The 27963-nt window shown below is 37.1% G+C and overlaps 1 long non-coding RNA gene across 1 annotated transcript in view; it reads right to left on the reverse strand.

Annotated features, from left to right (window-relative positions):
- LOC137204977 (uncharacterized) overlaps positions 1 to 27963 on the reverse strand; it is a 221721-nt gene that overhangs the window by 172093 nt on the left and 21665 nt on the right. The window contains exon 2 of the long non-coding RNA XR_010933936.1: positions 4695 to 4826. This is a non-coding gene — a long non-coding RNA (uncharacterized lncRNA). The remainder of the gene's footprint in view (positions 1 to 4694; positions 4827 to 27963) is intronic.

A 27963-nucleotide genomic window follows, 5' to 3' on the forward strand; every position in this document is an offset into this window, starting at 1 on the left:
ATACCCAGTACTCTACAGAAAGGATTGTCAATGCTGTGGAACAGAACCCTAATAGAGAGACCATCATGCGAGCCTGGAAGGATTACACTATTGAAGCTGCCATCGTTGTTACAGAAAAAGCTGTGAAAGCTATCACGCTCAAAACAATAAATTCCTGCTGGAGAAAACTGTGTCCAGATGTTATGCATGACTTCACAGGATTTACGACAGAGCCAATCAAATAAATCATGAAAGAGATTGTGGATATGGCAAAAAAAGGTGGGGTTGAAGGGTTTCAAGATATGGATTTTCGAGAGATTCAAGAGCTAATAGACACCACACCAGAAGATGTAACAGAAGACAGTTTGAGGGACTTCCCTGGTGGTCCAGTGGTTAGGACTCGGTGCTTTCACTGCCATGGCCTGGGTTCAGTCCCTAGTCAGGGAACTAAGATCTTGCAAGCAGCACGGCATGGCCAAAAACAAAAACAAAAAAAATAGCAAAAAACACAAAATGACAGGTTGATAGAGATGAGTGCTTCCCAACAGGTGCCAGACAATGAGTGAGGAAGATGACGAAGAAGCAGTGCCAGAAAACAAACTGACATTAGACAATCTGGCAAAAGGTTCTAATTCTTCAGAGCCTTCTTTTACAACATGGGCCTTTCTACAATATGGGTGCTGAAACTAAAGCAAAAAGTGGAAGAAGAATTGGAACTGCATGAAAACATTTTTAGAGAAATGGAAAAGCAAAAACATCAGCTGTATCTCCATAAAGTCACACAGAGTGTGCCTGTCCCTCCTGCCTCCCCTTCGTCCTTCTCTTACACCTCTGCCATCCCTGGCACAGCAAGACCAGTCACTCCTCTTCCTCCTCCTCCTCAGCTCACTTAACATGAAGACAATGAGGATGAAGACCTTTATGATGATCCACTTCCACTTAATGAACAGTAAGTAATCATCATGCCATAGTTAATAAACTTATCTGTTGTGTATGTGTGTGAGCATCTTTATGTGAAAGTCTAATAACTGTATGGCAAGAACTGGCTGAGATGTGTTTGTACCATCCTCCTCTGCCTCACTTAAGTATTCACGTGTAGAACATCGTGTGCAAGATGTATTGAAGTGGATAACCTATCCTTACATAGGTATAAGTTGAGTGGTGTTTAATATAAATTCAATAACGTGTTGGTTTTCTCACTCCTTTGTAACTTTGCTTTCAAAAAATTACATTACCAAACCCTATGCCTCTCTCTCTCATATTTGGAGAAACTGCATATCAGCCTATCATCACAGGTAAGTTGGGTTTTTTAATGTAACAATGTTTCCAATACTGTATTAGGAACATGACTGTAATAATGTATGCCATAAAAATTTTAAAACGATTCATTTATTAGTATACAGGCTAGACTACCATGAAGCAATCATATTGCTGCTTCTGCATTATCAATACATGTCATTATAAATTTTCATCTTATTTTTTCATTTTTGATGTCTAGTGTCAGTAATACGTATAACATCTAAGTGTTTTGTATCATATAAAACAATGTTGATGTAGGTACTGACAGACAATTCATCTTGTAAACAGATAATGTAAACTTACAGTATTGATAAGTACAGCACAGCACTATAAAATATTTTCTCTTCCTTATGATTTTCTTAATAACATTTCCTTTTCTCTAGCTTACTTCAATGTGAGAATACAGTATATAATACATATGACATACAAAATATGTGTTAATTGACTGTTTATGTTATCTGTAAGGCTTCTGGTCAACAGTAAGCTATTAATGTTAACTTTCCAGAGAATCAAAAGTAATAGATGGATTTTTGAATGTGGGAGTTGAGGGGTTGGTGCTCCTAATCTTCATGTTTTTCAAGGGTCAACTGTGCTACTATCACAATTATTTTCTTCACACATACAATTCAAACCTTTACACTTCAGGCTGTAGATTCCATTAGACTTTGCTCAAATTGTAAATGCAAAATTGAGCAAGTCATTTAACCTCTTCGAGTCTGTTTCTTTATTTGTAAAATGGAATAATAGTACTTAACACTGAGTAGTGTATGAGAATTAAATGAGATTAATGTATTATTTGCCAGCAGAGAACTCTTAAAAATGGTTCAATAATCTATCATAAATTTGCTCATATAAACGTAATATGTCATCAGCTCAGGGACTAAAAGTTGAGCATTAAAGGAAAACCATTAATAATTTTTTTCATTTTATCAAGCTCCTTTTCTATTTGTTCCCATGGAAACCTATTTTGGTTGTGATAATATACAATTTTGCCATTTATTAATGCTCTTAATAGTTACCAAGAAAGATAGTTTTTAATTCTATCAGTGATTCTTTTAGGGAAGTAAGCAAATTTTGTACTGACACTGTGCACAACTTAAGGGACAATTAGTGTTTGTTCAATAATGCATTGGAGACACAGAATGTTGGCAAAATCAAGGTTAGTGGGCAAAATGTGACCCAGAATATTGAAGACAGGCTTGAATGTTCTTTAAGTCCCAGTTGTCCTCATGTTTGGAATCTGGTAATACTATATTTTTAGCTTTTATTTCTCTAGTAAACTTCTTTGGTTTTTAATTCAGTATAGTTCCTTTTCTTGCTTCCCATATATAGAGAACTGATTTAGAAGAGCCACCCATTTAAACTGGTAAGGTTTCGCTTACCCTCTTTTACCCATATGGCTTTAGATACTTCCAGAACTCTGGTTCTACTGATCAAACAGATACATATATAAGAACAGCTACAATCAATCTCTCAACACAGCTGCCTTTAAGAATGAGAAAAGATTATCTAACTTATGAAATGTCTCCTTCAGAGGAGGTTCAAGTGCACTGATCTTTTCTCAAACTGAGATACTGTCGGTGCTGCAGTGTAAGAAAACGCAGATGGGAAATCTTACACACAATCCCAAATCAGAATTGCAAGGTCTTTGGAAATCAGAAATAGGGTTCTAATGAAAGCCATTTTTCAATCCTGAAAGTAACATATAATGTGATTTCTCTAGTAAAAAGACATTCAAACTGTATTGTCAATGCAGAATGAATTTCATGAAATCAAATACACAGTGATAGAAATAATGCCTCCAGATAAGCCATGCTAAATATTTTGGACAAAAGCACTGATTTTCTCATAATTTTGAGTCAAAATGCAGTTATAAAAAAATAGATCATCACTAACATTAATAGAAAAACTTTTAGAACCTTTCAGTAGAAAGCTAAAGGACATGCTGACCTTCATATTGCATGGCAATCAAAATTCTTCCAACTTAATATTTTAAGAAAAAATAACACTGGGAAATCATCACAAAGCTGCAATTGACTACAATGCACAAGACAAACAAATAAACAAATGTCAAACTATCCTCCAGTTAAGAGCCAACTGTCCCTACTGGGTGACCTGAACATGATTTTACCAGATAGGAAAAGTATAAGTTCTGGTGTGAAAAAGTTAATCACATGTTTTGTTGTTTTGTTTGTGTGTGTGTGTGTGTGTCTTTTTCTTTGTTTGTTTGTTTTTTACTTCTATAGGCAAAGTAGAACATTTTACTGGCAGTAATGTAGAAAAAACAGAAATTAGAGCCAGGGATTTGAGTTGTGGTACTAGCTGTACTGCTAATTCACTATGTGACCTTGGATAGCTCTTAACATCATGATAACAATTTCCTTTTATCTATAAAATTAGGGAGTTAGGAGACCTTCAAGATGTTGGAAGAGTAAGTCACGGAGATCACCTTCCTCCCCACAAATACATCAGAAGTACACCTACATGTGGAACAACTCCTACAGAACACCTACTGAACGCTGGCAGAAGACCTCAGACTTCCCAAAAGGCAAGAAACTCCCCACGTACCTGGGTAGGGAAAAAGAGAAAACAGAGACGAAAGAATAGGGACAGGACCTGCACCTCTGGGAGGGAGCTGTGAAGGAGGAAAAGTTTCCACACACTAGGAAGCCCCTTCACTGGTGGAGATTGAGGGGTGGCAGAGGGGAAGCTTTGGAGCCAAGGAGGAGAGTGCAGCAACAGGGGGGCAGAGGGCAAAGAAGAGAGATTCCCGCACAGAGGATCAGTGCCAACCAGCACTCACCAGCCCAAGAGACTTGTCTGCTCACCCACTGGGGTGGGTGAGGGCTGGGAGTTGAGGCTAGGGCTTTGGAGGTCAGATCCCAGGGAGAGGACTGGGGTGGGCTGCATGAACACAGACTGAAGGGGACTAGTGCACCACAGCTAGCCAGAAGGGAGTCCAGGAAAAAGTCTGGAATGGCCTAAGAGGCAAGAAACAATTGTTTCAGGGTGTGCAAGGAGAGGGGATTCACAGCACTGCCTAGACAAGCTCCAGAGATGGGCGCAAGCCGCGGCTATCAGCGCACACGCCAGAGACGGGCATGAAACACTAAGGCTGCTGCTGCAGCCACCAAGAAGCCTGTGTGCAAACACAGGTCACTATCCACACCTCCTCTCCCGGGAGCCTGTGCCGCCCCCCACTGCCAGGTTCACGTGATCCAGGGACAACTTCCCCAGGAGATCACATGGCATGCCTCAGGCTATTGCAACATCATGCCAACCTCTGCCTCCGCCGGCTCGCACCGCAACCTGTACCCTTCCCTCCCCCCAGCCTCAGTGAGCCAGAGCCGCCTTATCAGCTGTTAATTTAACCGTGTCCTGTCTGAGCAAAGAACATACGCCCTCAGGTGACTTACATGCAGAGGCGGGGTCAAATCCAAAGCTGAACACCAGGTGCTGTGCGAACAAAGAAGAGAAAGGGAAATCTCTCCCAGCAGCCTCAGGAGCAGTGGATTAAATCTCCACAATCAACTTGATGTACCCTGCATCTGTAGAATACCAGAATAGACAATGAATCATCTCAAAATTGAGGCAGTGGACTTTGGGAGCAATGATATATACATTTTTTTCCCTTATTCTCTTTTTGTGAGTGTGTAAGTATATGTTTCTTTGTGTGATATTGTCTGTATAGCTTTGCTTTTACTATCTGTCCTAGAGTTCTATCTGTCCATTTTTTTGTTTGTGTTGTTTTGTTTTGTTTTTGTTTTGTTGTATAGTTTTTAGCGCTTGTTATCATTGGTGGATGTGTGTTTTGGTTTAGTTGCCCTCTTCTTTCTTCCTTTCTTGCTTTCCTTCTTTCTTTCTTTTCTTTCTTTCTTTTCTTTCTTTCTTTTTTTATTACCTTTTATTTTTTTCACTTTTAATAAATATTTTTTATTTAATAACTTTATTTTATTCTTTCTTTCTTTCTTTTTTTCTCCCTTTTCTTCTGAGCCATGTGGCTGACACTGTCTTGGTGCTCCGGCCGGGTATCAGTGCTGTGCCTCTGAGGTGGGAGAGCAGAGTTCAGGATATTGGTCCACCAGAGACCTCCCAGCTCTCCATAATATCAAAGAGCGAAAGCTCTCCCAGAGATCTCCATCTCAATGTTAAGAACCAGCTCCACTAAACGACCAGCAAGCTACAGTGCTGGACACCCTATGTCAAACAACTAGAAAGACAGGAACATATCCCACCCATTAGCAGAGAGGCTGCCTAAAATCATACTAAGGTCACAGACACCACAAAACCCACCACCAACGCAGACCTGCCCACTAGAAAGACAAGATCCAGCCTCACCCACCAGAACACAGGCACTAGTTCCCTCCACCAGGAAGCCTACAAAACCCACTGAATCAACCTTAGCCACTGGGGGCAGACACCAAAAACAACAGGAACTACAAAGCAGCAGCCTGCGTAAAGGAGAGTCCAAACACAGGAAGTTAAGCAAAATGAGATGACAGAGAAACACACAGCAGATTAAGGAGCAAGGTAAAAACCAACCAGACCAAACAAATGAAGAGAAAATAAGCAGTCTACATGAAAAAGAATTCAGAGTAATGATAGTAAAGATGATCCAAAATCTTGGAAATAGAATGGAGAAAATATAAGAAACGTTTAACAAGGACCTACAAGAACTAAAGAGCAAACAATGATGAACAACACAAGAAATGAAATTTAAAATTCTCTAGAAGGAATCAATAGCAGAATAACTGATGCAGAAGAACGGATAAGTAACCTGGAAGATAAAAGAGTGGAAATAACTACTGCAGAGCAGAAAAAAGAATCAAAAGAATTGAGGACAGTCTCAGAGACCTCTGGGACAACATTTAACACACCAACATTCAAATTATAGGGGTCCCAGTAGAAGAAGAGAAAAAGAAAGGGAATGAGAAAATATTTGAAGAGATTATAGTTGAAAACATCCGTAATACGGGAAAGGAAATAGTTAATCAAGTCCAGGAAGTGCAGAGTCCCATACAAGATAAACCCAAGGACAAACATGCCAACACACATATTAATCAAACTATCAAAAATTAAATACAAAGAAAAAATATTAAAAGCAGCAAGGGAAAAACAACAAATAACATACAAGGGAATCCCCATAAGGTTAATAGCTGATCTTTCAGCAGAAATTCTGCAAGCCAGAAGGGAGTGTCAGGACATATTTAAAGTGATGAAAGGGAAAAACCTACACCAAGATTAGTCTAGCCAGCAAGGATCTCATTCAGATTCAACGGAGAAATTAAAACCTTTACAGACTAGCAAAAGCTGAAAGAGTTCAGCACCACCAAATCAGCTTTACAACAAATGCTAGAGGAACTTCTCTAGGCAGGAAACACAACAGAAGGAAAAGACCTACAATAACAAACCCAAAATAATTAAGAAAATGGTAACAGGAATATACATATCGATAACTACCTTAAATGTAAGTGGATTAAATGCTCCAACCAAAAGACATAGACTGGCTGAATGGATACAGAAACAAGACCTGTATATATGCTGTCTACAAGAGACCCACTTCAGACCTAGGGACACATATAGACTGAAAGTGAGGGGATGGAAAAAGACATTCCATGCAAATGGAAATCAAAAGAAAGCTGGAGTAGCAATTCTTATATCAGACAAAATAGACTTTAAAATAAAGACTATTACAAGTGAAAAAGAAGGACACAAAACAATGATCAATCCAAGAAGAAGATATAACAATGGTAAATATTTATGCACCCAGCATAGGAACACTTCAATACTTAAGGCAAACGCTAACAGCCATAAAAGGAGAAATCGACAGTAAAACAATAATAGTAAGTGACTTTAACACCGCATTTTCACCAATGGACAGATCATCCAGAGAGAAGATAAGAAAACACAAGCTTTAAATGATACATTAAACAAGATGGACTTATTGATATTTATAGGACATTCCATCCAAAAACAACAGAATACACTTTCTCCTCAAGGGCACATGGAACATTCTCCAGGATAGATCGTATCTTGGGTCACAAGTCAACCTCTGATAAATTTAAGAAAATTGAAATTGTATCACGTATCTATTCTGACCACAAGGCTATAAGACTAGATATCAATTACAGGAAAAAATCTGTAAAAAATACAAACACATGGAGGCTAAATAATACATTATTAAATAACCAAGAGATCACTGAGATATCAAAGAGGAAATCACAAAATACCTAGAAACAAATGACAATGAAAACACAACTCAAAACCTATGGGATGCAACAAAAGCAGTTCTAAGAGAGAAGTTTATAGCAATACAATCCTACCTCAAGAAACAAGAAACATCTCAAATAAACAACCTAACCTTATACCTAAAGAAAGCAATTAGAGAAAGAAGAAAAAAGACCCGAAAGTTAGCAGAAGGAAAGAAATCATAAAGATCAGATCACAAATAAATGTAAAAGAAATGAAGGAAACAACAGCAAAGATCAATAAAACTAAAAGCTGGTTCTTTGAGAAGATAAACAAAATTGATAAACCATTAGTCAGACTCATTAAGAAAAAAGGGGAGAAGACTCAAACCAGCAGAATTAGAAATGAAAAAGGAGAAGTAACAACTGACACGGCAGAAATACAAAGGATCATGAGAGATTACTACAAGCAACCATATGCCAATAAAATGGACAACCCAGAAGAAATGGACAAATTCTTAGAAAAGCACAACCTTCCGAGACTGAACCAGGAAGAAATAGAAAATAAAACAGACCAATCGCAAGCACTGAAATTGAAACTGTGATTAAAAATCTTCCAACAAACAAAAGCCCAGGACCAGATGGCTTCACAGGCGAATTCTATCAAACATTTAGAGAGCTAACACCTATCCTTCTCAAACTCTTCCAAAATATAGCCGAGGGAGGAACAATCCCAAACTCATTCTACAAGGCCACCATCACCCTGATACCAAAACCAGACAAAGATGTCTCAAAGAAAGAAAACTACAGGCTAAGATCACTGATGAATACAGATGCAAAAATCCTCAACAAAATACTAGCAAACAGAATTGAACAGCACATTAAAAGGATCATACACCATGATCAAATGGGGTTTATCCCAGGAATGCAAGGATTCTTCAACATACGCAAATCAATCAATGCGATACATCATATTAACAAACTGAAGGAGAAAAACCGTATGATCATCTCAATAGATGCAGAAAAAGCTTTCGAGAAAATTCAACACCCATTTATGATAAAAACCCTCCAGAAAGTAGGCATAGAGGGAAGTTACCTCAACATAATAAAGGCCATATGTGGCAAACCCACAGCCAGCATCATTCTCAATGGTGAAAAACTGAAACCATTTCCACTAGATCAGGAGCAAGACAAGATTGTCCACTCTTACCACTATTGTTCACATAGTTTTGGAAGTTTTCACCACAGCAATCGGAGAAGAAAAAGAAATAAATGGAATCCAAACTGGAAAAGAAGAAGTAAAGCTGTCACTGCAGATGACATGATACTATACATAGAGAATCATAAAGATGCTACCAGAAAACTACTAGTTAATCAATGAATTTGGTAAAGTAGCAGGATACAAAATGAATGCACAAAAATGTCTTGCATTCCTATACACTAAGGATGAAAAATCTGAAATTAAGGAACCACTCCCATTTACCATTGCAACAAAAAGAATAAAACACTTAGGAATAAACCTACCTAAGGAGACAAAAGACCTGTATGCAGAAAACTATAAGACACTGATTAAAGAAATCAAGGATGATACAAACAGATGGAGAGATATACCATGTTCTTGGATTGGAAGAATCAGCATTGTGAAAATGACTATAGTACCCAAAGCAATCTACAGATTCAATGCAATCCCTATCAAATTACCAATGGCATTTTTCACAGAACTAGAACAAAAGACTTCACAGTTTGTATGGAAACACAAAAGACACCGAACAGACAAAGCAATCTTGAGAAAGAAAAATGGAGCTGGAGGACTTCAGGCTATACTACAAAGCTGCAGTAATCAAGACAGTATGGTACTGGCACAAAAATAGAAATATAGATCAATGGAACAGGATAGAATGCCGAGAGATAAACCCACGCACATATGGTTACCCTATTTTTGATAAAGGAGGCAAGAATATACAATGAGGAAAAGATAGCCTCTTCAATAAGTGGTGCTGGGAAAACTGGACAGCTACATGTAAAAGAATGAAATTCGAACACTCCCTAACACTATACACAAAAATAAACTCAAAATGGATTAAAGACCTAAGTGTGAGGCCAGACGCTATAAAACTCTTAGAGGAAAGCATAGGCAGAACACTCTACGACATAAATCACAGCAAGATCCTTTTTGACCCACCTCCTAGAGAAATGGACATAAAGACAAAAATAAACAAATGGGACCTAATGAAACTTAAAAGCTTTTGCACAGCAAAGGAAACCATAAACAAGATGAAAAGACAACCCTCTGAATGGGAGAAAATATTTGCAAATGAAGCAACTGACAAAGGATTAATCTCCATAATTTACAAGCAGCTCATGCAGCTCAATAAGACCTAAATAGACATTTCTCCAAAGAAGATATAGATTGCCAACAAACACATGAAAGAATGCTCAACATCACTAATCATTAGAGAAATGCAAATCAAAACTACACGAGGTATCACCTCACACCAGTCAGAATGGCTATCACCAAAAAATCTACAAACAATAAATCATGGAGAGGGTGTGGAGAAAAGGGAACCCTCCTGCACTGTTCGTGGGAATGTAAATTGTTACAGCTACTATGGAGAACAATATGGAGGTTCCTTAAAAAACTAAAAATAGAACTACCATGTGACCCAACAATCCAACTACTGGGCATATACCCTGAGAAAACCATAATTCAAGAAGAGTCATGTACCACAATGTTCAGTGCAGCTCTATTTACAATAGCCAGGACATGGAAGCAACCTAAGTGTCCATCAACAGATGAATGGTAAAGAAGATGTGACATATATATACAATGAAATATTACTCAGCCACAAAAAGAAACAAAATTGAGTTATTTGTAGTGAGGTAGATGAACCTACAGTCTGTCATACAGAGTGAAGTCAGAAAGAGGAAAACAAATACCGTATGTTAACACATATATATGGAATCTAAAAAAAATAAATAAAGGTAGAGGCAGGACAGGGATAGAGATGCAGACATAGAGAATGGGCTTGAGGACACGGGGAGGGGGAAGGGGAAGCTGGGACGCAGTGAGAGAGTGACATTGACTTATATATAATACCGAATGTAAAACCGATAGCTAGTGGGAAGCAGCCGCATAGCACAGGGAGATCAGCTCAGTGCTTTGTGAACACCTAGAGGGGTGGGATAGGGAGGGTGGGAGGGAGACACAAGAGGGAGGAGATATGGGGATATATGTATATGTAGAGTTGGTTCACTTTGTTATAAAGCAGAAACTAACACACCATTGTAAAGCAATTATACTCAAATAAATATGTTAAAAAAAATTAGGGAGTTAGTGGCAACTAGATAATCTCCAAGGTCATTTTTGGCTCTGGCATTTCATGTAGGAAGGTGCCAAAACTATCAAGAGTGGTATAAACCGAAGAATGAATAAGCAACCTCAGATACTATAGCCACATAAATAATAATAGCATTTTTCAAGGCCATAAAAGGCCCTATGTCAAAGGATTTTTATATACTATTATAATTTTTTAAACTATCTTGCAGGGTAGTAATCCACATACAAATGAGAGAATTTAAGCTTGAGAGAGGTTAAGTGATTTACCAGAAATTGCTGATAAGCAACAAACCAAGGCTTCAAACTTCAAAGTGCTAGATATAGAGCCATTGTTCTTCCCAACATATCAAATACTTTGCCCAGCTTAAGGAGATAGTTGACAAGGCCTGATTAAAAATGACTCTTTGTATTCTAGCCTTTATACACTGAGAAAATGAAATTGGACTGCAACTCATAGATTCATAAAACCTTTCATTTCTTAATATAATATTTCCTGGTAATTACAACAATATAGAGCTGGGTGTCACTCATCACTTGTATTACTGAGAAGACATTCTCAAGTTTTGAATTTTAAAAGCAAATATTATTGTTAAAATAAAATCAGGTTAAAAATAAAAATAAGTAATTCTAGAAATATTTAATTTCAGAACTTTTTGTTATTTTTTTTTCAGAAACAGATGTTCAAAAGGACTGGTTGCTGCTGCAAAGTATTCACCTTCCACATGCCACCTATAATGTGATTATGAGCCTTGTAAGATATGCAGGCTGGTGTAATACAACCTTTCCCTTAATAGCATGCACCTAAAATTTGCTTTTGTATGTAGGAAAATAAAATTTATGGAACCGGATAATGTAGCCGTTTTATTTCAAACTGCTTTATTTTTACTAGCTAGAACTAATAAAATATTCAATAGATTCCACATTTACTTTTAGAAATCTTTACATGCCTCCCTAGTTAGAGATCACAGGTGAATAAACAAGTGAATCAGAGGAAATAAATGCCTGTCGTGTTGAAAGGTAGTGAACCTTTTTGCATATGATTTAAATTATAAAGTATTTGCTTCAGAGGATTATACGATATTCTGGCCAGTGTACGAATGATAGTAATTTACTGTCTTAGAGACTAGAACCTTGGAGAGATGATTGACATAGGAGATAAAAGATGAGAACTCTTTCCACTGGCCCTAAAAACTCTTTTAGGAACCACCTGTTATGAAAATATTCTAAACTTTTTCGCTCTGGGCCACATACAAGAAGACCCTATGCCCTTAGTGAGAAAGAACTATGAAAGCTGAGTCACAGTGTGGTCTCTCAGTAATTGGTTCAAACCCTCTCCAGAATTTCTGAGCTTTTAAACCCACAAGATTTTTTCATGGAAAATTACAGTATTCTGGATCCTTAACAGGACTGTAAAAACATTTAAGAGCCTAATTGCTCTGGTAGGACTCCCAGCACTGTGTTGAATAAAAGTGGTCAGAGAGGACACCCTTGCCTTGTTCCTTATCTTAGAGGAAAATCTTTTAGTTTTTTAGTGTTACGATGTTAACTGTGGGCTTTTCATAGGAGGCCTTTACTATGCTGAGGTAATATCTTTCCATTCCTAGTTTGTTGAGGGTTTTTGTCATGTAAGTGTGTTGAATTTTGTCAAATGCTTTTCTGCATCTATTGAGATGATCATGAGGTTCTTATCCTTCATTCTGTTAATATGGTATATCATATTAATTGATTTGCACATGTGGACCCATCCTCATATCCCAAGGATAAATCATGATGTGTGAGCCTTTTAATGTGTTATTGAATTGAGTTTGCTAGTATTTTATTGAGAGTTTTTGCACCTATGGTCACTGGGGATATTGGCACATAGTTTTTTGTAGTGCCTTTATCTGGCTTTGGTATCAGAGCAATGCTGGCCTCATAAAATGAGTTTGGAAGTATTCCCTCCACTTCAGTATTTTTGGGAAGAATTTGGGAAGGATTGGCATTAATATTTTCTAAAATATTTAGTAGAACTCACAAGTACAGTCAGCTGGTCCTGGATACATAAATAAAATGTGGAACATACATATAATGTAATATTATACAGCCTTAAAAAAGAAGGAAATCCTGCAATATGTAACAACATGTATAAATCAGGAGTATATTATGCTAGGTGAAATAAGTCACTCACATAAGGACAAATACTGTATTATTCCACTCATATGAGTTATCGAAAAGAATCAAACTCACAGAAGCAAAGAGCAGAATACTGGAATTGCCAGGGGCTGGGAGTGGGGAAATATGGAATTGCTATTTAACCAGTTATATGAATTTTCATTTAAGCAAGATGAATAAGTTCTAGAGACCTTCTGTACATCGTGCCTAAAGTTATCATTACTGTATTCTACACTTAAAATTTTGTTAAAAGGGTAGATCTCATGTATGTTAAATGTTCTTACCACAATGAATGAATGAATAAGTGAATAAACAATTAAAGGAATAGGTGTCAAGAATAGATCTTCGACTTACAAAAGATAAATATTATATTTTTTATATATATAATTTCAAACCAAGAGCCAACATCATGTTTATCGATAATAATCCTAGAAACATTTCTGTTAGAATCAAGAACAAGTCAAACATGTTCATGATCACCGTAATTATTTAACATTGTTTTGGAAATACTTACACAACTTAAATAACTTACATACTTACACAAGAAAATATGAATTTACACTATGAATACTGATAGTAAAAAAGTTCAAGAGGTTTGGTAGCTAAGGACTAAGTTCTCTTCCCTCAAGAATGTTTATAGTGGATTGACTAAAAGGAAATAAAAGCCACGCAGTAAAGCATCTATCAATTGCTTCCATCTCTAGTAGCATGTAGTGGCTTGCTCAAGAGCCAGTTCCTAATAAAACTTCCTATAACAGATGGAATATTACAGATTGCACTACTGCATTCCTGTTTTGCTAAGTTACATTGCTTGATTCTTTGTTTTTTTCAGAGCAAATGTTCTTCTGAATAGTGTCAAATGTTTAACAGAAATTGGCAAGATCTCTTATTCACCGCCAAAAGACATCCAGGGTTTTGGTATCATGGTAATTCTAGCCTCATAGAAAAAGTTCAAAAGTATTCCCTCTTCTTAGATTTTTGGAAGTATTTCTGAAGAATTGGTTTATTTCTTCCTCAAATGTTCAGTAGAATTCACCAGTGAAGCCATCTGTACCTGAAGTTTCTACATGGAAAAAAAATTAATTACAATTTCAACTTCTATAATAGATACAGGGCTATTCAGATGATCTTTTTTTCCTTGGGTGACCTTTGATAATTTGTGTTTTTCACAGAAGTTATCCATTTTATCTAAGTTGCCTAATTTATTGGTTTGAAGTTGTTTACCTATTATTTTATTAATCTGTAGACTTGCAGTCGTCTTTTAAAGAAGACAATGCTTGTCTTTGTTATTTCCTAAACCATATCTAAAAGTCAGATTTTATACGTGTGTCAATGAGAAGATACTTATATGTAAGTCACACTCATAGATAGGCTACTTGCCACCACGTACAGCCCAGATTTTTAGAACTAAAGTATTCTACTAACAACTAGGGTGTTGGTCTTGTGAGTTCAACCCAAGTAGAATAATGACAGTGTAGAAGGGAGCATAAAGATTATGTGATTTAACAAGAGAAGAATGTGTCTGTACGCATGTCACACAGTAAACTGCGAACAGAGCCACACCTAAAAATAATGACTCCAGACTTTATACTTCTTTCCACTATAATATGTTATTTTCTAACCTTGTTACATTAACCTGTCATAGTGTTACCTAAATTTAATATCCTACTACAAAATGAAACATTTTATTTTTTTATTTTATTTATTTTTTTATATAGTTCCCTGTGTTATACAGTAGGGCCTTGTTTATCAATTCTGTATATAATAGTTTGCATCTGAAAAGCTAATTTTAAATCACAAAATGCCAGCTCATGTTTAGGATCACAAGGAAGAGTTTTGTTTACTGATAACTTGATTAAATCACAGAGACCTGGGGATTTTCTTTTCTTTCTTTCTTTATTTTATTAGTTATCTATCTTATACATATTACTGTATATATGTCAATTCCAATCTCCCATTTCATTCCACCACCACCAGCCTCCAAGCTTTCTCCCCTTGGTGTCCATACATTTATTCTCTACATCTGTGTCTCTATTTCTGCCTTGCAAACTGGTTCATCTGAACCATATTTCTAGACTCCACATATACGTGTTAATATACAATACTTGTTTTTCTCTTTCTGACTTACTTCACTTTGCACGACAGTCTCTAGGTCCAACCACGGCTCTACAAATGACCCAATTTCATTCCTTATAATGGCTGAGTAATATTCCATTGTATATATAAACCACATCTTCTAATCCGTTTGTCTGTCTATGGACATTTGGGTTGATTCCATGACCTGGCTATTGTAAATACTGCTGCAATAAACATTGGGGTGCATCTGTCTTTTTGAATTATGGTTTTCTCTGGGTATATGCTCAGTAGTGGGATTGCTGTGTCATATGGTAATTCTATTTTCAGTTTTTTAAGGAACCTCCATACTGTTCTCCATAGTGGCTGTATCAATTTACATTCCACCAACAGTGCAAGAGGGTTCCCTTTTCTCCACACCCTCTCCAGCATTTATTGTTTGTAGAGTTTGATGATGGCCATTCTAACCGGTGTGAGGTGATACCTCATTGTAGTTTTGATTTCCATTTCTCTAATAATCAGTGATGTTAAGCAGCTTTTCATGTGCCTCTTGGCCATCTGTATGTCTTCTTTGCAGAAATGTCTATTTAGGTCTTCTGACCATTTCTGGATTGGGTTGCTTGTTTTTTTAATACTGAGTTGCATGAGTTGTTTATATATTTCGGGGACTAATCTTATGTCTGTTGATTTGTTTGCAAATATTTTCCCCCATTCTGAGGGTTGTCTTTTCATCTTGTTTATAGTTTCCTTTGCTGTGCAAAAGCTTTTAAGTTACATTAGATCCCGTTTGTTTATTTTTGTTTTTATTTCCATTACTCTAGGAGGTGGGTCAAAAAAGGTCTTGCTGTGAGGTATGTCAAGTGTTCTTACTATGTTTTTCTCTAAGAGTTCTATAGTGTCCAGTCTTACATTTAGGTCATTAATCCATTTTGAGTTTATTTCTGTGTATGGTGTTAGGGAGTGTTCTAATTTCATTCTTTTACATGTACCTGCCCAGTTATCTCAGCACCACTTATTGAAGAGACTGCCTTTTCTCCATTGTATATCCTTGTCTCCTTTGTCATAGATTAGTTGACCATAGGTGCGTGGGTTTATCTCTTGGCTTTCTATCCTGTTCCATTGATCTATATTTCTGTTTTTGTGCCAGTACCATATTGTCTGGATTACTGTAGCTTTGTAGTATAGTCTGAAGCCAGGGAACCTGATTCCTCCAGCTCCGTTTTTTCCCCTCAAGATTGTTTAGGCTATTTGGGGTCTTTTTTGGCTCCATAAAAATTTTAAGATATTTTGTTCTATTTCTGTAAAAAATGTCATTGGTAATTTGATAGGGATTGCATTGAATGTGTAGATTGCTTTGGGTAGTATATTCATTTTCACAATATTGATTCTTCCAATCCAAGAACATGGTATATCTCTCCATCTGTTTGTGTCATCTTTGATTTCTTTCATCAGTGTCTTATAGTTTTCTGAGTACAGGTCTTTTACCTCCTTAGGTAGGTTTATTCCTAGGTATTTTATTCTCTTTCTTGCAACGGTGAATGGGATTATTTCCTTAATTTCTCTTTCTGATCTTTCGTTGTTACTGTATAGGAATTCAAGAGTGTCTGTGCATTAATTTTGTATCCTACAACTTTACCAAATTCATTGATTAGTGCTGGTAGTTTTCTGGTGGCAGCTTTAGGATTTTCTATGTATAGTATTATGTCATCTGCAAACAGTGACAGTGCTACTTCTTCTTTTCCAATTTGTATTCCTTTTATTTCTTTTTCTTCTCTCATTGCCATGACCAGGACTTCCAAAACTATGTTGAATAATACTGGTGGGGGTGGACATCCTTGTCTTGTTCCTGATCTTAGAGGAAATGCTTTCAGTTTTTCACCATTGAGAATGATGTTTGCTGTGGGTTTGTCATATATGGCCTTTATTATGCTGAGGTAAGGTCCCTCTATGCCTACTTTCCAGAGAGTTTTTATCATAAATTGGTGTTGAATTTTGTCAAAAGCTTTTTCTGCATCTATTGAGATGACCATATGGTTTTTATTCTTCAATTTGTTAACATGGTGTATCACGTTGATTGATTTGCAAATACTGAAGAATCCTTACATCCCTGGGATAAATCCCACTTGATCATGGTGTATGATCCTTTTAATGTGTTGTTGGATTTAGTTTGCTAAGATTTTGTAGAGGATTTTTGCATCTATATTCATCAGTGATATTGGTCTGTAATTTTCTTTTTTTGTAGTATCTTTGTCTGGTTTTGGTATCAAGGTGATGGTGGCCTCATAGAATCGCTCTGGGAGTGTTCCTTCCTCTGCAACGTTTTGGAAGAGTTTGAGAAGGATAGGTGTTAGCTCCTCTCTAAATGTTTGATAGAATTCACCTGTGAAGCCATCGGGTCCTGGACTTTTATTTGTTGTTGTTGGAAGATGTTTAAACACAGTTTCAATCTCACTACTTGTGATTGGTCTGTTCATATTTTCTATGAGGTCCTGGTTTAGTCTTGGAAGGTTACACCTTTCTAAGAATTTGTCCATTTTTTCCAGCTTGTCCATTTTATTGGCATAGAATTGCTTTCAGTCGTCTCTTAGGATGCTTTGTATTTCCATGGTGTCCGTTGTAACTTCTCCTTTTTCATTTCTAATTTTGATTTGAGTCCTCTCCCTCTTTTTCTTGATGAGTCTGGCTAAAGGTTTATCAATTTTGTTTATCTTCTCAAAGAACCACCTTTTAGTTTTATTGATCTTTGCTATTGTTTTATTTGTTCCTATTTCATTTATTTCTGCTCTGATATTTATGATTTCTTTCCTTTTACTAACTTTGGGTTTTGTTTGTTCTTCTTTCTCTAGTTGCTTTAGGTATAAGGTTAGATTGTTTGAGAATTTTTTTGTTTCTTGACGTAGGATTGTATTGCTATAAACTTCCCTCTTAGAACTGCTTTTGCTTCATCCCTTAGGTTTTGGATCGTAGTGTTTTCATTGTCGTTTGTATCTAGATATTTTTTGATTTCCTCTTTGATTTCTTCAGTGATCTCTTGGTTATTTAGTAAAGTATTGTTTAGCCCCCATGTGTTTGTGTTTTTTTCCCTGTTATTGATTTCTAATCTTATAGCATTGTGGTTGGAAAAGATGCTTGATATGATTTCAATTTTCTTTAATTTACTGAGGCTTGATTTGTGACCCAAGATATGATCTATCCTGGAGAATGTTCCATGTGTACTTGAGTGTAATCTGCTGTTTTTGGGATGGAATGTATTATAAGTATCAATTAAATCTGTCTGGTCTATTGTGTCATTTAAAGCTTGTGTTTCCTTATTAATTTTCTGTCTGGATGTTCTGTCCATTGGTGTAAGTGAGGTGTTAAAGTTCCCCACTATTAGTGTGTTACTGTCAATTTCCTCTTTTATAGCTGTTAGCATTTGTCTTATGTATTGTGGTGCTCCTGTGTTGGGTGCATATATATTTAGAATTGCTATATCTTCTTCTTGGATTGATCCCTTGATCATTATGTAGTGTCCTTCCTTGCCTCTTGTAACATTCTTTATTTTACAGTCTATTTTATCTGATATGAGTATTACTACTCCAGTTTTCTTTTGATTTACATTTGCACGTAATACATATTCCCATCCCCTCACTTTCAGTCTGTTTGTGTCTCTAGGTCTGACATGGCTTTCTTGTAGACAGCATATATATGGGTCTTGTTTTTTTATCCATTCAGTGAGCCTGTGTCTTTTGGTTGGAGCATTTGATCCATTCACATTTAAGGTAATTATCAATATGTATGCTCCTATTACCATTTTCTTAATTGTTTTGGGTTTGTTTTTGTAGGTCCTTTTCTTCTCTTGTGTTTCCCACTTAGAGAATTTCCTTTAGCATTTGTTGTAGAGCTGGTTTGGTGGTGCTGAATTCTCTTAGCTTTTCTTTGTCTGTAAAGCTTTTGATTTCTCTGTTGAATCTGAATGAGATCCTTGCCAGGTAGAGTAAAATTGGTGGTAGGTTTTTCTGTTTCATCACTTAAATGTATCGTGCCACTTCCTTCTGGCTTGTAGAGTTTCTGCTGAGGAATCAGCAGCTAACCTTATAGGAGTTCCCTTGCATGTTATTTGTCATTTTTCCCTTGTTGCGTTTAATAATTTTTCTTTGTCTTTAACTTTTGTCAATTTGATTACAATGTGTCTCAGCATGTTTCTCCTTGGGTTTATCCTGCCTGGTACTCTTTGTGCTTCCTGGATTTGGCTGGCTATTTCCTTCCCCATGTTAGGGAAGTTTTCAACTATAATCTCTTCAAATATTTTCTCAAGTCCTTTCTCTCTCTCTTCTCCTTCTGGGACCCCTACAGTGTGAATGTTGGTGTGTTTAATGTTGTCCCAGAGGTCTCTTAGGCTGTCTTAATTTCTTTTCATTCTTTTTTCTTTATTCTGTTCCACAGCAGTGAATTCTACCATTCTGTCTTCCTGGTCACTTATCCGTTCTTCTGTCTTAGTTATTCTGCTATTGATTCCTTCTGGTGTATTTTTCATTTTGGTTATTGTATTGTTCATCTCTGTTTGTTTGTTCTTTAATTCTTCTAGACCTTTGTTAAACATGTCTTGCATCTTCTCAAGCTTTTCCTCCATTCTTTTTTTGAGGTACTGGATCATCTTCACTCTCATTATTCTGAATTCTTTTTCTGGAAGTTTGCCTATCTCCAGTTCATTTAGTTGTTTTTCTGGGGTTTTTTCTTGTTCCTTCATCTGGTACATAGTCCTATGCCTTTTCATTTTGTCTTTTTTTCTGTGAATGTGGTTTTTGTTCCACAGCCTGCAGGAATGTATTTCTTTTTGCTTCTACTGTCTGCCCTCTCAAAATGAAACATTTTAGATAAAACAATATTCTAATTTGTAAAATAACACAAATTGAAATTATCTTTTTTCAAAATTAAACTTCATACCTTCAGTGTGTATGGCCTTCACTTAAACACATGTCAACCAACTAATCCAGCAGTTGATTTTATAAGTATTTGTCCTTTCAAGTCTGTCACATAGCTGATCTCATTACATCAGTTACGGGCAAAGCGATCCAAACTTTTATATATTACAATGGAAGGGTTGTTACTGTTCTTTTTTTTTTTAACACACACCACTGCTTTTTATTTTTTAATGTCTTTATTGAATTTGTTACAATATTGCTTCTGTTTTTTGTTTTGGTTTTTTGGCCACAAGGCATGTGGGATCTTAGCTCCACAGCCAGGAATCAAACCCGCACCCCCTGCATTGGAAGGAAAAGTCTTAACCACTGACTGCCAGGGAAGTCTCATTACTGTTCTTTCTTTAAAAACAATTTTGATGGAGAATATTTTACATATCAGTTTTATTTTATGTCTCATAATGTTTAAAGAAACCTACTAGCTATTTAATTTAAAGGAATGAAGATAGAGATGGATAGAGTTAGAGATTATAGAGGGAGAGGGAGAGAGAAATTGAGAGAGAGAGAAAGGGACGGACGGAAAGAGTGAGGAAATAAGACAGTTTCCTTATTTCCTCCACCTTCAACATGAACTAAAAAAATGTTGAATGATATTCTGAAAGGTTGTAAAGAATCTAAACCAAATCAATAAAATGCTTCTTCAGAGAAGCTAAAAACCTTTGGGTTATATTTTTTATCAAGTTAAACTTAGTTATAATAAGTTACATAAGTAAAATTTTATGACAGGGACACTAGAAAGATGTCCCTGCTGCTCAAAATCATTTCCCTTACTGATATCTGAACGTATATTAACAGTCCTCTCTTTATTAAGGTTTTCAACATCCCATCTCTCTTCTTTTTTAATGAAAAACTCTCCTAGGAGGGATAGCATGCTAAGTTCCTAATATTTTAGTAAGAAAGAATCTACTGGTCAATTCAGCTACCTTACAAAGTTTTTGAAACGAATCTGCTTCTGGGTTATGATTTGTAGGGAGTATAACTCAAGAATGGCACCACTAGAAATCTTAGAGATCATTGAGTTGGGCCTTCTAATTTTATAACTGAGACTGTCTTAAAGTCACATAGTTAGTGGAAATTTTTCATTACATTACAACTCTCTATAGCTATTATTTAAAATACAGGTTAAAGCTGTATGACAGCCATCATTCTTTATGCGGGAAGCAGCCTGACCTAGTGGAAAATGTTCTAAAAGGTAAAAATGTAACAAAGTGGCTACAATACAGCTACTTGAAGATACTGTTTACATTTAATTCTCACATAGAAAATTTTAGCTAAGTATTATTATCCCATTTTAAAGATGGGAAACTAATCCTCAGAAACTACATAAATGTTACATGGTCACACATTTAGTGTTAGATTCAAGATTCAAACCCAAGTCTGTCCAGCCTCAAAGCCAGGATTATTTTTTTGAAAGAAATTAGTATTCTAACATACTTAGTACCCAGTAAATGCCAATACCCTATCCCTAATGTATTACTTCAAAAACAATCATTGAATACCCACTATGTGCCATCCACTAAGATGGCAGTTAAGAAATGAGAAAACAGACAATAGATATACTCTGAGCCTTTAGGGAATCCTCTTTCTAGTGACAAAGACTCTCTCTTTGACAAAACTTTAGTCAGTTTCTTGTAAGCCCTCTAAGCCTTGACCTTGGTGTCCATCCTTGTCCTTGTCAGGCTTGTATTGCCTAGTTGTAGCAAGATCTTTGCTAAGTCAGTTCAGAGAGAATCCCCCACCCTTAATATCTGATCATTCTCCATATCCAATCAAATTGCTCATCCCCCACCCATGATCTCTGATCATCTTGGCCTGCCTTCAGCATGAATTTTGTTCAGTTGGTTTGACTAGAATTCCCATTTACTCCTGATGTTTCCTCTTAGTAATTTTCTATCCACTGACTCCCATCCTACACCTTGACTATAAATCCCCACTTGACCATGCTCAATTAGGAATCGAGACTGGTTCTATACTGAGGTCACTTTTCTCCTGTTGCAATAATTTCTGAATAAAAATCTATTTTTCCTGCTTTAAATATTAGCCAGTAGTGGGAAGCAGCCGCATAGCACAGGTATATCAGCTCGGTGCTTTGTGACCGCCTGGAGGGGTGGGAGGGAGGAAGATGCAAGAGGGAAGAGATATGGGAACATATGTATATGTATGACTGATTCACTTTGTTATAAAGCAGAAACTAACACACCATTGTAAAGCAATTATACCCCAATAAAGACGTTAAAAAAAATATTATCCAACTCTGGATTTCTCTAACACAAGTAAGGAGGTAAACATAGAAATAAGCTATAATGATATAATAATTTAAGTGCTGAGTGGGAAGAATGACACTTTTAAGCACACTGCAATGACACTTTCAAGCACACATAAGGGGGTGGGATGTTAGGGAGAACATTTACAGCCCAGGCTGGAAAGATGGAGAAGACTTCCCTTCCTTAACGTGCTTTCATTACACAGGAAAGTAACTGCGCAAACATAGATAATAAATTCAAATTCCCACTATTTTCAGGCCAAATTCTTTGAAACATCAATTTGAGTATTAAAAAGACTTAGAAAACAATATTGGGTACATTGGTACTCAACAAGAAAGATTTTAAAATCTTATATTAAGGGTCTCAAGTGTAATTCAGGATCCCTTACTTAAGCAAATTTAAAACAAGTCCTCACCTCCTGAACCAAGTTGTTTCCACATTAGCACATGTGGTTGCAAGTTTAGAGACTCTCATGATAGATATAAATAACAAATTAAGTTGCAGAAAATTTGGTTTAAGTTTTTAAACTCAGAATTGTCATCACTTATATGTTTTCCCTCCAGTTTGAATATGAACAGCAATCTTGCATCTTTGTTGAAAACACAACAATTACCCATAAAAATAAGATTTATTTCTTCAAAAACAAATAATTAAAGTTCAACCACTAAAGAATAAAGCTTTCCTTTAAAAAAATGATTGGAAAAAAGACATATTGACATTGCCAGGACATTATTTTCAGGCACCTGATAGTTGTTAATGCTTACAATTATTGTTTTGGTCTGAAGAGATAATCACCTTAAAGTTCCAATATTTTAAGGGAATTAGTGAGAAGCATAAAGTTAGGAAGAAACAGAAACTGCTTAATGACCTGTTGAGTAATCTCATTTCATACTTTGGTTGTTATATGATTTGAATTTGCTTACAACAGGGCTAACTCACTGACTTGTTCTTCAAATTATTAAGATAAATTTAATTCCTCAAAAAAAGAATGTTGCAAATTAGCTGGAAATAGACAAGATATTTTGAATACACCATACCTTATTTGACCCAACTCATGTGTTCCTCAAAAATAATTTTAATTTTTGTTAATTTTCTTCTTGATAAGTCAATTCACAAATTGCTATGTGAATTCTATATTTAAAAATCCTTTTATAAGGTAAATAATTGCTCAGCCCTGCTTCTAATACATTAAAGATGATGGGTATTTTCTAATTCTTATTTTTTAGTTCAGGTTTTAAAGTAAATCATACCTGCATTCACAAATTATTACCAGCCTTTTAACCTTCACTCTCACCATCTTGGAGTTTATTGATTCTATATCATTTTGCTTTACATTGCTACTAGTCACCTAAAATGTAGACATTATAGTAAAGTTTCTTCATATAAGGATTAGAAATCTGGGTGTAAAACAGCCAGCACAGAGAAGCTAAGGAATCCATTGATACTGGATGAGACAGTGAAAATCAGAACAGAAAGAGTTTGAGTGTGAGATATAAGGTAATTAAACAGCAATAAAAATTATTTAGAAATAAATGACAAAAATCATGGTACAGAAAATAAATGTTATAGAAATTTGGACATAATGGAGATCACCGTATAACAGAATAATTAGAGAACACATCTTAGAGAATGTAGTTTCACTGGTCAGTGAAGGAATCCCAGGTAGGTATTCACACAAATAAAGAGACTACATCATTCATCACTTCCTGCCTACATCAAAAAAGGGGTCCCATCAAACTCGGAAATTGAGGGAAGACAGGAGAAACAGCTGTGGTAGTTTGCAGAGACAGAAGATATGAAATATTTTTGGAGAAGAGAGAGAAATTGGACTAGGGACATACAGTATGATTGCACAAAAGCATTAAGCACCCCCTTGAGGATCATGGCCATGAATTTAAAGTGATACCAATCAGTGTCAAGCCACATTCAGCTGCACAGATGCAAGTGGGAAATGTGTGGAGAGTTAGGTTTAAACAGGAGTGTAATTTTGCCAGAAGAATATAACAAAAGGGCAATAAAGTCAATGGGCAAGGAAATGATTAACACTGACCAGAAAAAGTAAGCTCTGTAAAGGGAAGAAAAGGTAAGTGAGCTGTGGGTATATACTGGTATTCTCAGTGGGGTTAAGGAAAGTTGAGATAAAGATTCCAGATTAAGCATAAGGGAGAAGAGTTTCAAGATGGTGGAAGAGTAAGATGTGGAGATCACCTTCCTCCCCAGAAATACATCAGAAATACATCTACATGTGGAACAGCTCCTACAGAACACCTACTGAATGCTGGCAGAAGACCTCAGACCCCTCAAAAGGCAAGAAACTCCCCACGTACCTGGGTAGGGAAAAAGAAAAAACAGAGACAAAAGAATAGGGATGGGACCTGCACCAGTGGGAGGGAGCTGTGAAGGAGGAAAGGTTTCCACACACTAGGAAGGCCCTTCGCGGGTGGAGACTGCGGGTGGCGAAGAGGGGAAGCTTCGGAGGCACGGAGGAGAGCACAGCAACAGGGGTGCAGAGGGCAAAGCAGAGAGATTTCCACACAGAGGATCAGTGCCGACCAGCAGTCACCAGCCCAAGAGGCTCGTCTGCTCACCCGCCAGGACGGGCGGGGGCTGGGAGCTGAGGCTCAGGCTTTGGAGGTCGGATCCCAGGGAGAGGACTGGGGCTAGTGCACAGCCTGAAGGGGCTAGTGTGCCACAGCTAGCCGGGAGGGAGCCCAGGAAAAGGGCTGAAACTGCCTTAGAGGCAAGAGACTTTTTCTTGCCTGCTAAAGGAGGCAAGTGTTTCTTGCGCTGCTAAAAGGAGCTCCAGAAACGGACGGGGGCCACGGCTATCAGCACGGACCCCAGAGACGGGCATGAGACACTAAGGCTGCTGCCGCCACCACCAAGAAGCCTGTGTGCGAGCACAGGTCACTATCCACACCTCCTCTCCCGGGAGCCCGTGCAGCCTGTCACTGCCAGAGTCCCGTGATCCAGTGACAACTTCCCTGGGAGAATGCACAGCGCACCTCAGGCTGGTGTAACATCACGCCAGCCTCTGCTGCTGCAGGCTCGCCCTGAATCCATACCCCTCCCTCTCCCCGGCCTGAGTGAGCCAGAGCCCCCGAATCAGCTGCTCTTTAACCCCGTCCTGTCTGAGTGAATAAAAGACGCCCTCAGGCAAGCTATATGCAGAGGTGGGGCCAAATCCAAAGCTGAAAACCGGGAGCTGTGCGAACAAAGAAGAGAAAGGGAAATCTCTCCCAGCAGCCTCAGGAGCAGTGGATTAAATCTCAACAGTCAACATGATGTACCCTGTATCTGTGGAATACCTAAATAGACAACGAATCATCCCAAATTGAGGAGGTGGACTTTGGGAGCAACGATATATATCTATGTTTTCCTTTTTCTCTTTTTCTGATTGTGTATGCAAATGCCTCTGTATGTGATTTTGTCTGTATAGCTTTGCTTTTACCATTTGTCCTAGGGTTCTGTCTGTCCATTTTTTTGTTGTTGTTTTTTGGGTTTTTTTTTTAGTATAGTCTTCAGTGCTTATTATCATTGGTGGATTATTTTTTAGTTTGGTTGTTCTCTTCTTTATTTCTTTCTTTCTTTTAATTACTTAAATATTTTTAATAATTGTTTTTTATTTTAATAACTATTTTATTTTATTTATTTTCTCTTTTTCTTTCTTTCTTGCTTCAGCTAGGCATCAGGGCTGTGCGTCTGAGGTGGGAGAGCCAAGTTCAGGACATTTGTCCACCAGACATCTCCCAGCTCCACGTAATATCAAATGGTGAAAATCTCCCTGAGATCTCCATCTCAACCCCAAGACCCAGCTCCACTCAACGACCAGCAAGCTACAGTGCTGGACACCCTATGCCAAACAACTAGAAAGACAGGAACATAACCCCACCCATTAGCAGAGAGGCTGCCTAAAATCATAAGGTCACAGACACCCCAAAACACACCACCAGACGTGGACCTGCCGACCAGAAACACAAGATCCAGCCTCATCCACCAGAACACAGGCACTACTTCCCTCCACCTGGAAGCCTACACAACCCACTGAACCAACCTTAACCACTGGAGGCAGACACCAAAAACAATGGGAACTACAAAACTGTAGGCTGTGAAAAGGAGACCACAAACAGAGTAAGTTAGGCAAAATGAGAAGACAAAGAAACACACAGCAGATGAAGGAGCAAGGTAAAAACCTGCCAGACCTAAAAAATGAAGAGGAAATAGGCAGTCTACCTGAAAAAGAATTCAGAATAATGATAGTAAAGATGATCCAAAATCTTGGAAATAGAATGGAGAAAACACAAGAAACATTTAACAAGGATCTAGAAGAACTAAACAGCAAAGAAACAATCATGAACACAACAATAAATGAAATTTAAAATCCTCTAGAATGGATCAATAGCAGAATAACTAAGGCAGAAGAAAAGATAAGTGACCTGTAAGATAAAATAGTGGAAATAACTACTGCAGAGCAGAATAAAGAAAGAAGAATGAAAAGAATTGAGGACAGTCTCAGAGCCCACTGGGACAATATTAAACGCACCAACATTCGAATTATAGGGGTCCCAGAAGAAGAAGAGAAAAAGAAAGGGACTGAGAAAATATTTGAAGTGATTATAGTTGAAAACTTTCCTAATATGGGTAAGGAAATAGTTAATCAGTCCAGGAAGCACAGAGAGTCCCATACAGGATAAATGCAAGGAGAAACACTCCAAGACACATAGTAATCAAATTATCAAAAATTAAATACAAAGAAAAAATATTGTAAGCAGCAAGGGAAAAACAACAAATAACATCTAAGGAATCCCCATAAGGTTAACAGCTGATCTTTCAGCAGAAACTCTGCAAGCCAGAAGGGACTGGCAGGACATATTTAAAGTGATGAAAGGGAAAAACCTAAAACCAAGATTACTCTATCCAGCAAGGATCTCATTCAGATTTGACAGAGAAATTAAAGCCTTTACAAACAAGCAAAAGCTAAGAGAATTCAGCACCACTAAACCAGCTTTTCAACAAATGGTAAAGGAACTTCTCTAGGCAGGAAACACAACAGAAGGAAAAGACCTACAATAACAAACCCAAAACATTAAGAAAATGGTAATAAGAACATACATATTGATAATTACCCTAAATGTAAATGGACTAAATGCTCCAACCAAAAGACATAGACTGGCTGAATGGTTACAAAAACAAGACCCGTATATATGCTGTCTACAAGAGACCCACTTCAGACCTAGGGACACATACAAACTGAAAGTGAGGGGATGGAAAAAGATACTCCATTCAAATGGAAATCAAAAGAAAGCTGGAGTAGCAATTCTCATATCAGACAAAATAGACTTTAAAGTAAAGAATGTTACAAGAGACAAGGACACTACATAATGATCAAGGGATCAGTCCAAGAAGAAGATATAGCAAGTGTAAGTATTTATGCACCCAACATAGGAGCACCTCAATACATAAGGCAAATACTAACAGCCATAAAAGGGGAAATCGACAGTAACAATCTGAAAGTGAAATTAAGAAAACACTCCCATTTACCACTGCAACAAAAAGAAGAAAATACCTAGGAATAAACCTACCTAAGGAGACAAAATACCTGTATGCAGAAAATTATAAGACACTGATGAAAGAAATTAAAGATGATACAAATAGATGGAGAGATATACCATGTTCTTGGATTGGAAGAATCAGCATTGTGAAAATGACTA

Source organism: Pseudorca crassidens, chromosome 13 (assembly GCF_039906515.1).
Source record: "Pseudorca crassidens isolate mPseCra1 chromosome 13, mPseCra1.hap1, whole genome shotgun sequence".
Taxonomy (NCBI): domain Eukaryota; kingdom Metazoa; phylum Chordata; class Mammalia; order Artiodactyla; family Delphinidae; genus Pseudorca; species Pseudorca crassidens.